Genomic DNA, 16,344 nt, shown 5'->3' with positions numbered 1-16,344 from the left:
AGTTGGCAGCACCCAAAGGAAAGCCTCTTAAAGAACAGACAGGGACATATTGGAGAAGGTGCTCCTGCCGGTAAACTTCTCCTGAGCTATTTAGGATGTTATAGGTCAGCACCAACACTTTAATTGGGCCCAGGAATGGACTGACAACTAGTGCAACTGACATAACACACTGGTGTAAAATCCAGCCAATCCAAACCAGCCAATCTCAGTAATCAGCCACACTGTTCTGTACCAATTGAAGTTTCTGGACTGTCTTCAAATGTACAGTGCATTTCAATAGCCCATGTAGGAGGTTGCCAGTGCATGGATTACTGTTGCCAGGCTATTTGTTTCCAGGTCAGGCTGTAGTTGGAACATCAGCCTAAACTGATAAAAAGCAGTCTGTGCCACTGAGGCTACTTGAGCCTCAAGTGACAGAGACAGGTCTCCAAGCATCTCAAACTATGAATCTGTTCCTTCAGGCAGAATACAACCCTATCAAGAGCAGGTTGTGCACCACCTAACTGCACAGACAAACCACCTATTACCAGCACCTCTGACTTGTCTGGATTGAGTAGCAGTTTGTTTGCCCTCATCCGGCGCATTACCGAGTCCAAGCACCAGTTCAGGATGGCCACTGCCTCACCTGCATTTGATGAGAAGGACAGATAGAGCTGTGTGTCATTGGCATACTGGTGACATCTCACTCTATCCCCCATGTAGGTATTGAAGAGCATGGGGGACAAAATAGAGCTCTGAGGAGCCCCAAAACAGAGTCTCCACAGGGCAGAATAACAGACCCCCAACATGACCTTTTGAAGACAGCCATCCAAATTAGGGGCAAGTAAAGGGCAATCTGACAGTGGACAGAGCTACAATTGGGCTTAATTGGGGGAAAATGACCAGAAATTGGGTTGGGTGTGAAGAAACACTTGAAGTCAACACAGAAAACTCTGGAATACAATAATTCATAACATTGTATAGATTCTTTATAAAAAGCAGTGAATGAACAAATGAACAAAGGAAATTCTAGAGAAAGGGGCTAGTGTGGAAGCAAAAGGAATGTATCTGATGCCATTACTACCTTTGGTGTGAAACTACTGCAAGAGTTCTTCTCTAGTGTTCTGGGGGGAAGATATCATTTAGTTCTCTAGTGATGGCCTCCTGCTGAATTTTCGTCATGATTGCTTCTTCTGAAGTAGAAAAGAAGAGAGGGCTAGAGAACAGATCATAGCAATGGCAACAAGTAGTAACTGTGCAATCTCTGCACATTAATGTATTGAAACACCTTCAGCTTTTCATTACTGTACACTTACAATGGACAAATTGGTTTTCAACCAAAATTGGTTTTCAAACAGTTCTACAAAAGGTTATTGGGTTGCTCAAAAGACAGCTTGCTTACCTCATTGACATTTGCCTACCACATACAGAATAATGCAAAATAGGTAGGGATGTGCAAAATGTTTTGACTCAAAATGGGCCGTTTTGAGTGTCTTGAGCTTGAAACAAAACACCCTTTAAATAAATGACCTGTTTTGAGCTCAGAACAAAATAACCTTGTTTCGAGGTTTGTCCCATCGAAACATCCAGGTTGACTGTTGTTTCAACAAAATGCTTCTGCCGCTTGCATTATGTTTTGAGCTCAAAATAAAATGCAAACTCCATTTCATGCACATTCCTAGTGCTAGATATGGTCAAAATGTGGGGCTAGGACAGGGGCTGCACAACTTTGACCTTCTAGCTGTTGTTAGACTACAGATGCTATCACCCCCAACCATTGTGGCCAGTAGTCAGGGAGTTGTAGTTGATGGGAATTGTAATCCAACAACAGCTGGAGGGCCAAAGTTGTGCAGCGCTGGCTAGGACATAGTATCTCGACCAATGACTTCTTGATTGAGTGAGATTGGAACCTGTTGTGAACTACACCTGGTTTCGCACTCTGTATGTGCTCAGAGGGAAAGAGGCAAAGTCACATCATGCAGAAACTGAATTGGTTCTTGGAGATGGTGACCATGTAAGATCTGGGCGTGCAAGCAGAGATAGAGGGAGACACACTCAGAAAGTTCAATGGGCTTTATTAAAGAAAGTTGCTCATCAGGATAAAATTCAAGCAGGTCATCCAAATTAAAAACATGTTTCCAACTCAAGGTGTAGTGCAATGTGCCTAGCCAACATATGTGTGTGCAATCAGTAATTACAGCTGTCTAACAAATCCTAATAAAACATTTAGAGAGAAACAGAGAAAGAAGAAAGAAGGGAGGGCTTAGGAGAGGGATGGCAGTGATTAGTAGGGAGAAGGGGAGTGGGGAGCAGGCTGCGCTGTGCATTGAATAGGCATCTCACCAGGTTCACGAAGAAGGCTTCAGAGGACTTGTTTGTTGCCGGAGCTTGGAAACAATGCAGGATTCAAGCAGTCAGGCAGGCTGGTGGTAAATGCTCAGAGCAAAGCAGAGAGAGAGAGCACCATGGTTGTGTACTCTTGACTTCTCACTCGCAGCAGAGGTCACTGACGGTTCCTGTCCATGGAGAGAATTCCTGCTGTAGCCCTGTGGCTTGAGCAGCAAACTCTGGGATCGCTCTTGAGCAAAGATCTGCAGGTTCAGCAAAGCTTGTTGGTTGCCATGTCCAGAGACCCCTTTTTATAGCAGCTGGCTCCCATAGACCTGCTCTAGGAGTTCTTTCAAGATAGCAATTTCAGTCCTGGATCTTCAAAGTGTCAGTCGCTCTTATCATAACACTTCCCTCTTATGACAAAACTGTTTGTTTGTTATACCAGTTCAGAGCAGCATCCTCTGCATACTGTCTTTTTGTTGTCAGGAAGCAGTTTGCTCCTTTTATTCTCAAAACATCTGCATTTCTTAAGTCGTTGGTCTGTCTACCTAAGAGGCAGGCTCCTGGCGTTTCTTGCTCCAAAGAGTGTCAAAAAGTCAAAAGGGGTTGTGTAAGAAGGAAGAAGCTAAATATATGTGTGAGACAGCAATTAAATTGCTTCTTGTGTACATCTACTTAGTGTGTGATTCTAAGAAAAAGAATGTTTACAGTAAGCCAAGGGGTACATGCTTGAGGCTCGTTAATCAATGCATTTGACTAAGGCAGAACAATATACCTGACATCAACATGATAAGCATTTGTCATAGGAAGTAAAGGATTAGCTTCCAGCTTGTCTCCTATGAGTTAATCATTTCACTTAGAGTTGAGTGAGGCCTTGTATCAGTGTTTCTCCGAGCTGAACATTGCTATTGGAAATAGGCCTGAGTTCTGAACCAAACTCCATTAACTTTGGCCATGCTGGCCATAACAAACCAAAGACTTCCAAATCATAGCATATTCATCTAATTATGCTTTATCAGTTCTTCGTGGAATACTTAATTAGTGGAAATAAATAAAGGTTTTATTTTAAAAATAAAAAAGCTTTCTCCCTACACTATTGCCCATCTCTATCTAAACTGTATTGTTTGCATTCCCCATTCTTCTTGGTTTTTTAATGGAAATATTGAAGTATTCATAAATTGACAGCCTGAAGAATTGGTCACAGACCGTTAGCCTTTCTCACCCCATTTATAGCGTGGAATGCTTCAGTTCCCCACCCCACAACAATCTTCATTAATTCTACAGACAGATCATGGAAAAAATTATTCATTGGTTTTGTAAAGCTGTACTGATGGCAAATACCATTGCAGATTTAATTTCAGTGGGAGACCCAAGAGCAAAATGTGAGCCCCAGAAAGAGCAATTCCACTCAGCTTTACAGTTACCACAGGGAAAGAGAACTTATTTTCTCCTTTCTGAAAGGTATGGGTGGGGGGGGGGGAGATGAACCATTCTATTATACCTATCAATCCATTGTGCAGTGGATTTTGGATGTCATTTGAATTATGTCATGCCAAACTAGTTTCTTTCTCCCTCCATTGTACAGGCCACAAGTATAACCAGATGACTGGATTACAGTAATCCTCCCTGTAATCCAGATTCTAATAAAAATACTTTACAGTGTAAAGATTGTAAAGCATACTACCGGTATGTTTTGGAAGTGGGCAAGCATTAGATGTAGAAGATAATACTCTCAGTAGCACAACTAGCCAACCATAACAAAAGAAAGGCCTACAAAGGACAGCTGCAAATTGTAGCTGTTCCCCTCTAACTGAAACACAGTATAGGACCCCCAGCTTGACAAATGTTGTTGTTAGAATATTGTTTTAAAATTTTAAATTGTGTTTTAAATTTCTTGCATTTAATTTTTTTTTGTTTTTGTTTTTAATTAATGTTTTACTTTTAATCTTGTTGTAAACTGCCCAGAGACGTAAGTTTTGGGCGGTATAAAAATATGATAAATAAATAAATATAAATAAATAACAAGCAGAAGGTTGCTGGTTTGAATCCCCGCTGGTACTATATTGGGCAGCAGTGATATAGGAAGATGCTGAAAGGCATAATCTCATACTGTGTGGGAGGAGGCAATGGTAAACTGCTCCTGGATTCTACCAAATAAAACCACAGGGCTCTGTGGGCACCAGGAGTTGAAACTGACTTGATAGATAGCACACTTTACCTTTTACTTTCCCAAAGTCTTCTGTCCTGTTTACATAGTTTACAATCTAATTATGTATTCATATCAGGTTAGCAAAAGTCTCCTAGAATTACTGTCCAATCAATATCTTTACTAGCCTACCTGTCTACTCCTATCTATGCTATTTAGTTATTTGTGGTATCAGTAGATGGAATAAAAGAAAACAATAATAATCTGTGCTCTGGTTTGCAAAGGTTTTCCTGCCTAATTGCTTGGGAGGCAGTTCTTACCATAAAACAAGGAAAGTGAACCTGACCTACATCTTTTCACCACATACTCTTGTTTCTCTGCTTTTCATTCAATTCCCTCCTCTGGACCTTTACACATACACCAGTGTTCAAAAGCATAGACAAGTGGTGCTTCAGAGCTAGGAACTGGCAACCCTACTCACAGATAAAAGCCACAATGTCTGGTCAATTGGATTTCCATTCACACATTTCTATAGCAGAGAAGGCTGAAGCAGGCAATCTGCCCATATTCAGACAGCAGAGCAAACGTGCTGATTCTCATTATACATGTTGAATTAAGAATCTGTATTGATTCTTAAGACAAACTGGCATTAGAGGTGCCTTACACCAAATATTGCACAGATAATCCCTAACGACCTTAGCGGGATGGGGTGGGGGGGTGGATGTTGTTGAAGATGGTCTAGAAAATCTAAATAGCCAAAACACACGCTTATTAAGGCAACAGAAATGCATATGTTTCTTTCTAAGTAATTAAATATGGAATAAAATTTAAATAATGCTTTACCACAAGAATGACAAAAACAGGTGGATAATAGTGTTTTTCTGCCCTTTGCAAGATGCTTCATAACAATTTTCAGAACTCAGATAACCATAAAACTGTCATGGACAGTGGGCAGTGATGCTTCATAGTATTGCACTTGCCATATTTGTTCCTACCTGTGGCAGAATTTCATTGACAGAACAGACACAGCTCATTACTTCAAGGGCTCAGGCTTCATCATAGTTTTCAAGGTAGTGAACACCTTGAAATGTCATGACCTTTTCTAGCAAAGAAAAAATGCCACCAAAAAGGGGGCATGGTGGTGGGGGCACAGGAGGGAATTGAGAAAGGTGGGGGGATGACCTCAGATGCTTTTCGAAAGATTGCAATTATTCAGAATAGCAATACAGTGGTCCCTCTACTTACGAAATTAATCCGTTCTGAATGCACATTTGTAAGTCGAAAAATTCGTAAGTCGAAAAGCGGTTTCCCATAGGAATGCATTGGGAACGGATTAATGCGTTCCGGAGACTAGAAAAAAGACCCAGACCCCCAGTAAGGCTTGCAAACTGCACAGGAACATTTCTTTTCAAGAATAAACAGGCAGTAAACAGGCAGGCAAGTCAAGGAAACCGCATGTAAAATTTGTAAGTCGAGGAAACCCCATCTAAAAATTTGTAAGTCGAGGAAACCCCATCTAAAAATTTGTAAGTTGAAAAAACCGCATCTAAAACCGGATCTAAAACTGCCGTTTGTAACTCGAAAAATACTTATGTCGAGTAGTTTGTAAGTCGAGGGACCACTGTATGTCTTTCCATGGGAAAGTACTATAAAGGTAAAGTTGTGCCATCAAGTCGGTGTTGACTCCTGGCAACCACAGAGCCATGTGGTTGTCTTTGGTAGAATACAGGAGGGGTTTACCATTGCCATCTCCTGCACAGTATGAGATGATGCCTTTCAGAAGCTCTCTATATCACTGCTGTCCAATATAGGTGTTTCCCATAGTCTGGGAAACATACCAGTGGGGATTCGAACCAGCAACCTCTCGCTCCCTAGGCATGTTACTTCCCTGCTGTGCCATTAGGTGGCTTGCAAAGTCCTATGCTTATCTGAAAATTGCTTTATAATATTGTTAGGTTAGGGGGAAATAGGTAGCACATTATTTTTTAACAAAATACTACTATGAATTTGAGTAACATTTCCTTTTACATATTTAAAAAAAAATCTTCAGTGACACATTCTTATTTACTCTACAGGGTTAGGATTTGGGGAGAACTAAGCAGGATCCTCCTTGGTTTGCATATGAATGAGAGACTATATGTGTGAACACTGTAAGATATTCCTCTTAGAGAATGGTGCTGCATATTCCGCTCGGAAAACCATCATTATTTATTTATTTATTTAACATATTTTTATACCGCCCCAAACTTACGTCTCTGGGCGGTTTACAACAAGATAAAAACAACATTAAAACATTAATTAAAAACAAAAACAAGCAATTTAAAACACAACAATTTAAAATTGTTAAAACAATATTCCAAAACAACATTAAAAACAATCAAAACAGTATCAGTTAAAAGCCTGGGTGAACAGATGTGTCTTTAAAGACTTCTTAAAAATTGTCAGAGATAGGGAGGCTCTTATTTCACCAGAGAGCACATTCCAAAGCCTCAGGGCAGCAACGGAGAAGGCTCGTCCCTGAGTAGCCACCAGATGAGCCGGTGGCAAATGCAGACGGACCTCTCCTGATGATCTCAATGGGCGGTGGGGTTCAAAACGAAGAAGACGTTCTCTTAAATATCCAGGGCCCAAGCTGTTTAGGGCTTTATAGGTTATAACTAACACCTTGTATTTTGCCCAGAAACATATCGGCAGCCAGTGTAACTCCTTCAATACAGGAGTAATATGGTCTCTCCTAGATGACCCAGAGACCAGCCTGGCTGCCGCATTCTGAACCAACTGTAGTTTCCAGCCTAGGTACAAGGGCAGCCCCACATAGAGCGCATTACAGTAATCCAGTCTGGAGGCTACCAGCAGATGTACCACTGTTTTGAGGTCATCTATCTCAAGAAACAGACGCAGCTGGTGTATCAGCTGAAACTGATAGAAGGCACCTCTGGCCACTGCCTCAACCTGGGACACCAGGGAGAGACTTGGATCCACAAGTACCTCCAGACTGCGTACCTGCTCCTTCTGGGGAAGTGTGACCCCATCCAGAACAGGCAGATCAAAATCGTCTCTTGTGAGCTTCTCGAAGCATCTGGCTGGCCATCATCGTAGACAGTATACTGGACAAGATGGACTATGCCATCATTGTCAACCGCTTAGAGAGCTCCGGCTATAAAGCGGTATATAAATGTAAGTGCTATTCTGCATGGTAATTCTTAAATTCTGTTTTGAGGATGGTTTTGCATATTATGTCCTTGTACATATTGGGTGACATCCAAACTTTTGGTCCACAGTACATGGTTTTTTAAAATGTAAGTCAGTTCTACCAACATCTTGATGCAACCATCCACTGTGATCACATAGTGAGCTTAATTGTGGTTCACACCAACACACACACACACACACAAGCCCACATGAGCAAAGGTTCTTATTCTGTGTCATAATGCATTTTGCTCTGTAGCTTCCCAAGCTACTCTATATTTCTTCCCCCTGATTAAGAACCTTTCACACTCAAAACATATTGGGACCATCTGATGCATTTTCACAAGGAATTAACCCCCCCACACACACACACACCTTTTGCCATTTTCCACAATGGTTTGGGGATAGTCTGAACAATGGACATATCTTTAGAAAGAATTGCAAAAGAATGGTTCTGGTGCAGGCATACTGAAAAGCAGTATAGTGTATACAAATATACAGTATGTACAAAGTATATACAGTATATACAAATATTAGTAGCAGAATTAGTGGTAGTAATAGTGAGAATCGTACTGATAAAAGCAGCCCTATTGAACTCATACAAACAAGATTGGTTATGGATTTCTTTTCTTTCTATTTACCTTGCAAATATGGCTGTGGGTGTCCAGAAAGCCAATCTATTAGTATCCCCTTCCTGCCCCAAACCTGACATATATAACCAGTATACAATTAAAATAGTTAAAATACTAGGTTTCAGAATTCATTAGCTGGAAAGACAGGACATTGTAGTGTTTTCTACTTATCAGGAAGTCCAAACTTTTAGCAGAACTTTAAACTGGTAGAATTATTAGCATAGCAATGCAGAGTGAATTAGTTAAAAATTACAAGTGTGTCAGATTTTGTGTGCAAGTTTCCCAAGTGAGTCAGATGATGTTTGGTGCATGGGCTACTTTAAAGTCTGGAAAGTGCACTTCAACCCCCACACAGGCCTAAAAATAAAATAAAATAAGAGCGTTATAAAATTGCCCCCTCCAAAAGATAAAAATTGAAACCTAAAGTAATCAGACATCTCTGGTAAGTAGGAAGAGTACTACCCACTTGATAGTCTCTCAGAAATTTTCTATAAGTGTTCTTTGCCTCTAAATTCAATCTTAAAGCAGATTAAGGGCACTACAATCCTAGGATGCTCTCCTGCGCAGGCTCCATTAAAATGACTAGAAGCTGCACAAGAGCATAGGTGGTGGAATTCAGTTCTAACAGTCTTTTGTGTGGGCTATCAACAATAAACAGCATATATAAACAGAATATAAACAGTTCACAGGTGTGTGTATATACACACGGCTCTCATTATTCGTGGGGATTCTGTTCTCGCCTATAGCCACAAATATGGAAACTGCGAATAATGAAATCTTACCCCTATGGGAATCCAGGGATTAGGTTCTTTAAGTTTTAAAAAAGGGCCCCCCCCCCCAAAAAAAAAGCAGAAATAAGGCAAATAAAGCACAGTATCTTGCTCTCCAAGTCTCCAGTAATGCCCTGCAAATCCTCCAAATATTTGTAAAAATTATCAGATTCCTCTCGCCCCAGAGCCACAAAATGGCTCTGTGTTGCAAAATGGTGGCTGAAATGATAAATGATCTATCTATCTATCTATCTATCATGATTATACATAGAAAGAGAGCATAAAATCTATCAAAAGAAAAAAAAAGTACATCCTCATTGTGCTTAGGACTGAGGTGGAAGACAAATACTGCTAATGGGCCTTCTACTAAGGTCATTGTTTGTTTCCTTCCTTAGACATGATGCATTCAGAAGAGCACTGAACTGTGCTCTGAAGAGAAAAACAAATAATTATGTTCTGTCTGGTTATATCAGAGTCTGCACAAACCTAGTTCATTATTTGTAAGCTTGATGTACCATATTTTGTGCACTTGCATTCTTCATTGACAGCAATGTAGTTTTGTAAATTGCTGCAGTGTAACCCATTAAGGATATGTGGTGGAATGTCCCACCCACCACATTTTATTTATTTATTAGAAATAAAAATTGTTTACCCATAATTGAAGGACATGAGGGCATCTCATGGAATTAACAAAAGATTATTTTAACCTCTCATTCCTAATCACATTTACTCAGAATGAACTACCATTGATTTCAGTGGAACTGGCTTTCAAGAAAATAAGTTTATTATTGAGGTATTAAGCATGTAACAACAACAAAACGGAGTATGGTTTTATACTTTTCCCTCCCTTTGCTGACCTAAAATGATTGATCTTGTGATTTCCAAAGCTGATGGGTGGGTAGGTGGTATTATTATTATTATCTCTATATATAATACACTAAGGTTGTATGTGGCAAGCCCCGCCCATGCAGTGCTTTACCAATTGGAGGTAACAGAACAGAAGCACCGTGGTGATTGGGCAGTGGGGATTCCATATGCAGATAGGGAAGAGGAGCAGGTAGGGGATGAGTGAGTGAGTGGCAGGAAGGAGGTGAGCTAGTGAGCAAGCAGCAGAGAGGGGCAAGCGAGTGAGTGCATGTGCAGGGAGGGGTGAGCGAGCAGCGGGGAGGGGTTCGCAAGCAGGCAGGTGGGTGGCGGGGAGGGAGCAGCCGAGCGGGTGGGTGGTGGGGAGGCTGAGAGTAGGTTGCTGACACTGAGCAATAAAGCAGGGGCTATGGCAGGGGACAAGGAGAGCAATAAAGTTCTAGCACACAGGTGCTCTGTGCAGGTTCAGCTAGTTATTTTTTATTTTATTTTATTATATATACCTTCAATTTACTTAACATTTTTATACTGCCTGTAACAAAAAATTTTTAAGGCAGTTAACAAACAAGTTAAAACCATCCATAATTTAAAAACATGCAGTTAAAAACAGATAAACAAATTAAAATTAAATTAATTAAAAGCTGATACCCTTAAAAGTACAAAAAGCAGTTTGCATAGCAAAAGAATGAAAAAATAAGAAACATAATAAGAAAGTGGTTCCTTGCTCCAAAAGGGCTCACAATCTATAATTATTTCACAATCTATTACCAGTTGTTGTTGTTTTTAAAGGTCACAAAGGAGATTACAGAGCAAAGCAAAAGAAGATGGTTAGGAACGTAGGCAGCTGCTCTATATTGCGTCAAACCCTTGATCGATGTAGCTCAGTATTGTCTACATGGACTAGGGATGTGCACGGATCCGCGGAGCTGCGGTCTGGCACTGGGGTGGGGGTTCCTTTAAGGGCAGGGGGAGGGTGTACTTACCCCTCCAGCCGCTTTCCCCCCACCGGCGCGTGTTATTTTGTAAGCCTTTGGGGCGGCAGGGAGGTATCCTTCCCCCTCTCTGCAGCAAAAGGCTTCAGAAAGCCTTTTGCACGTGCCATGTCTCCGTGATGTGCGCATGCACAAAAGGCTTTCTGAAGCCTTTTGCTGCCGAGAGGGGGAAGGGGCGGCAGGGAGGTAACCTGAGGGCCCAAAGGCTTACAAAAATAACACGCGCCGGTGGGGGAAAAGCAGTGGGAGGGGTAAGTACACCCTCCCCCACCCTTAAAGGTACCCCCACCCTGGCGTGTGTACCTTGAACCGCCCCAAGATCGGACTGGTCCAGAGGCCTGTAGAATGGCCTTCGGACCAGTCCATGCACATCACTATCATGGACTGCCAGCGGCTTTTCCAAGGCTTCAGGCAGACGTCTCTCTCAGCCCTATTTTAGAGATGGCAGGGAGGGAACTTGGAACCTTCTGCATGCAAGCAGGCAGGTGCTCTTCCCAGAGCGGCCCCATCCCCTAGGGGAAATATCTTGCAGTGTTCCCACATGACATCTCCTATTCAAATGCAAGCAGGGCAGACCCTGCTTAGCAAAGGAGACTATTCATGCTTGCTACCACAAGACCAGCTTGGTTTTCTGAATGTATCCTACATACAGGTGAAACTCGAAAAATTAGAATACCGTGCAAAAGTCCATTAATTTCAGTAATGCAAATTAAAAGGTGAAACTGATATATGAGACAGACGCATTACATGCAAAGCGAGATAAGTCAAGCCTTAATTTGTTATAATTGTGATGATCATGGCGTACAGCTCATGAAAACCCCAAATCCACAATCCCAGAAAATTAGAATATTACATGGAACCAAGAAGACAAGGATTGAAGAATAGAACAATATCGGACCTCTGAAAAGTATAAGCATGCATATGTATTCAGTACTTGGTTTGGGCCCCTTTTGCAGCAATTACTGCCTCAATGCGGCGTGGCATGGATGCTATCAGCCTGTGGCACTGATGAGGTGTTATGGAAGACCAGGATGCTTCATTAGCGGCCTTCAGCAATTCTGCATTGTTTGGTCTCATGTCTCTCATCCTTCTCTCGGCAATGCCCCATAGATTCTCTATGGGGTCAGGTCAGGTGAGTTTGCTGGCCAATCAAGCACAGTACACTGTATACTTTTCAGAGGTCCGATATTGTTCTATTCTACAATCCTTGTCTTCTTGGTTCCATGTAATATTCTAATTTTCTGGGATTGTGGATTTGGGGTTTTCATGAACTGTACACCATGATCATCACAATTATAACAAATTAAGGCTTGACTTATCTCGCTTTGCATGTAATGCGTCTGTCTCATATATCAGTTTCACCTTTTAATTTGCATTACTGAAATTAATGGACTTTTGCACGATATTCTAATTTTCTGAGTTTCACCTGTATTCCAAGGGGAAAGGAGGAACTCAACATAGGTTGCCATTTTTAATAATACCCCATTTTTACTATAATGCATAGTTAGCACAAGATAAAATAAATATAACTTAGGAACACTTTTTGTTAAAAATATCCTAGACTACTCATATAATGGAGGGGTGGGGGGACAAACAGCAGCCTTGTGACTCAAACATATAGTAGTAAAAAAGGTGAAGTGTGCCATTGAGTTGGTGTCGACTCCTGGCGACCACAGAGCCCTGTGGTTTTCTTTGGTAGAGTACAGGAGGGGTTTGCCATTGCTTCCCCGCATGCAATATGAGATTATATCTTTCAGCTTCTTCCTATATTGCTGCTGCCCGATATAGAGGTTTCCCATAGTCTGGGAAACATACCAGTGGGGATTCAAACTGGCAACCTCTGGTTTCCTAATCAAGTCATTTTCCCATTGCACCATTAGGTAGCTTATAGTGATAATACAGGTCAGGATATCAGGAGTCACTTATTGCCAATTTCTTACTCTCTCATCTCAAAGCCAGCAGAGGTTGCCTGCAATGATCATATACAACTTTGCTATAATTTCATATATACTAGTTTTTACACTTCTCCTTTTGCCTGATAAAATGTCTTCAGATAGCATGGATAATTGTCATACTGTGGCTCTTCATAGGGTTTAAAAATCAGTTCTAAAATTTAAAGAAAAGCAATAACGGCTTTCTTATAAATTTCAAAATAGCTTCTGAAACTTCGCTAATGCTAATAGGCTTCCGCTTTTAGACATTATGGTGTTACTGCAATCAAGATATGGTGCTACAAAGATATCTCAGAACTTTAGTCAGTTCTCCAGAGACCAGCAGCCCCTACATTTAGAATATTTGACTTGTTTGGTAACATATTATACAAAATGACATGGAAAAGAGTGACTTGCATATTGAATATAATTTATTTTCATCCACTGTAACCCCCCCCCCCGCCACTTTATGCAGGTAAAAGGTATGAAAACAAACCACAACTTTCTGTCAAACTTTTTGTCATCTGTAGAACATTTAGGAGATTTTTAGGAAATGCTTCTATTTTGGTTCTGGTATCCAACACTGGCTTCAGAAGCTCTGAATCTGAGCCCCAGCACAGAGCCTGAGCCTGTTAGTGAAGAGCCCATTGAGACAAAGACCCCTGAACTGAGGCTCAGCAGCAGCAGCCTCCCTGAGCCTGATTTCCCTGAGAGACTGTCCCACATTGCACTGGGTCCTTGCACTCCCCGTGTCTGCTCACATCTGCAGACGACACTCACTGCTGCATTTTAATTTTTATTTTATTTTACAATATTATTATTTTATTATTTATTTACACAGTCAGACAGGTGTTATTGACTGGTTTGTTTTATCCAGACATCGAGTCCTTCCCAAGGACCTGGGATGGCTGAATTTTATTGTCAATGTTGTTGCTGTTGTTATAGATATCGTCGCAGAATATAGGCTGTTCCCAGTAAAGTTGCTTTTTGTAATTGGCTGATGGTGATTTCTGTGGCCCCTATGGTGTTGAGATGCTCGTCAAGGTCTTTCGGAACTGCAGCCAGGGCGCCAATTACCACTGGGATTATTTGGGTCTTTTTCTGCCACAGCCTTTCAATTTCAATTTGTAGATCTTTGTATTTGGTGATTTTTTTCTATTTCTTTTTCTTCTATTCTGCTCTCCCCTGGTATTGCTATGTTGATTATTTTCACTTGTTTTTCTTTCTTCTCGACTACAGTTATATCTGGTGTATTGTGTGGCAGATGTTTGTCTGTTTGTAGTCGGAAGTCCCATCATATTTTTACATCTTCTATTTTCTTCAACTTTTTCAATTTTATGGTCCCACCAGTTTTTGACTACAGGTAGCTTTTATTTTTTGCAGATGTTCCAGTGTATCAACCCTGCTATTATTATTATTATTAGTAGTAGTAGTAGTAGGTGTTTAATTATTTCCCAATAATTTACCTGATGTTTGAGCTCACCTTTCTCCTCGGTGTTCAGTTTTTCTGAGAAACTACCAGTCTGAATTCTTCAGTGATTCAGACTTTTACCCTTAAGTGCAGTATCATAGCACCAGAAATGGCCCTGGTTGACTCACACATTTGTCACACACAAAAGGGCTCAAGGATGACCTTTCACATTCACAACATGAATAGACCAATCAGCTTTCGTACTTGCATTCGCCTTCTTTAGATGCTTCATATGGTGTTTCAAACTCCAATTCAAAACCTTCCTCTGAATTATATAAAAAAACTAACTCAAGAGTAATGTTTCCAGGCAGCAGGAGGCTTTTGTGTAGGTACTTGCTCAGTAACCTAGGGCAAGATAACACAAATGTGATGCATTAGATAACTTCAGGCATAAAGGAAATTGAATGCTGAGTAGCATTTTGACCATTACACTGGCCTAACTTAGATATTGGAAGCTACAAAATAGAGTCTAAACTCATCTTGCGAATTATAAAAACCAAAATATCGTTTATAAGCAAAGTCTCTTTCTTTCCTCAGAGACTCAGCCATTTATACTTATACATACTTATCTCCACAACAGTGGTGTCCTAGAAACTGGATTTATTCCATTCATTAGAGGCAACCCTCGTAAGGACAAAGGTGCTTTGAGCAAATGTAATGTAATGCATCATGTAGAGCCAAACAACAACAAATATTTATATACCGCTTTTTAACACGTGTCCAAAGCAAATTTCTATTTACATAGAGAAATAATAAACAAACAAACAAACAAACAAGATGGCTCCCTGTCCCTAAAGGGCTCACAATCTAAAAAGAAACATAAGATAGACACCAGCAACATTTACAGGAGGGGTACTGTGTTGGGGAGTGGATAGGGCCAGTCGCTCCCCACCTACATGTTCATTAAGCATACTTTTATATCTCTACTGCATGCATAATTAAGCTTCTTAAAAGAGAAAAATCTAGGTCAAAATATGCTGCACAACCACTTATATTTTATGGCTGTACTATGTCATGACTAGTTTATACTGTATCCATATACAGTGCATAAGTCAGAGAAGCTGTTCATATAGGACAGGATGTGGCAATGTCGTTAATTATTTTTTTCATTAACTTCTTCAAAGGAATAGAGCAAAGCATTCATAATTTATTTTTAGAAAACTAGATTTTGTACTACAGGATCACATTCCCATTGGAATGGTAAGAGGTGCATACAGAACAGTTTTGGTAGGCCTCACATAGTATATTATTGGATCCAGTGGAGAGGCCTATAATGTCAAGGGTCATTTTCTGTGTAAACCACTTTGTGAACTTCTGTTGAACTTCCGTTGAAAAGCAATATATTAATATTATTATTATTAATAATAGGTTCAAAAGCATGACCAACCTTCTTCAAAGTGAAGTGTGTGTGTGCGTGCACACGTGTGCATTGCAAGTAGCAACAGTTTTTCCTGATCTCTGAGATTTCCCAAATTCTTTTTGAGAGGGAATGTGATTTGTACTTTTGTAATGGTTTAAGTACTAAATCACAACATAAATTGCAGTGACTTGATTGCTGTCAATCAATTAGAGAGGATGCATTTTTAGCATAAAGGACAAGTTGAGACAATGGGCCACATCTTAATTTTAGGGATGTGCACGAAATGGATTTTGCATTTTGTTTTGAGCTTGAAGCAAAACACAGACGGCCAAAATGTTTCATCAAAACATTTTGTGGTCGACCAGTTGTTTTGATGAAACAAACTCATAATATTTTGAGTGTTTCAGCCATAGGGAACAATAGGGAAACTCAAAGCCCCCATTGTTCCCCATGGGTAGCTCCTAGGGACACAAAAGTGGGTTGGGTGGTAGGGCATGATGGGTGCTACCTAACACACAACCCACAAAATAAATGGACAAATAGGCAATTTAAAGCAAATTTTCAATCTTTTCTCCAAATTCCCATGGGATCTCAAGTCAGTGCCAGAAAATCAATCAGCAAGGGGCAAACAGGCCTCCAAAATTGCACTCGCAATGTCAAAAAGTTTCAAATCAAAATG

Source organism: Hemicordylus capensis, chromosome 5 (genome assembly GCF_027244095.1).
Source record: "Hemicordylus capensis ecotype Gifberg chromosome 5, rHemCap1.1.pri, whole genome shotgun sequence".
Taxonomy (NCBI): domain Eukaryota; kingdom Metazoa; phylum Chordata; class Lepidosauria; order Squamata; family Cordylidae; genus Hemicordylus; species Hemicordylus capensis.
The sequence above is the reverse complement of the archived record's forward strand: the minus strand, read 5'-3'. Positions refer to the sequence as shown.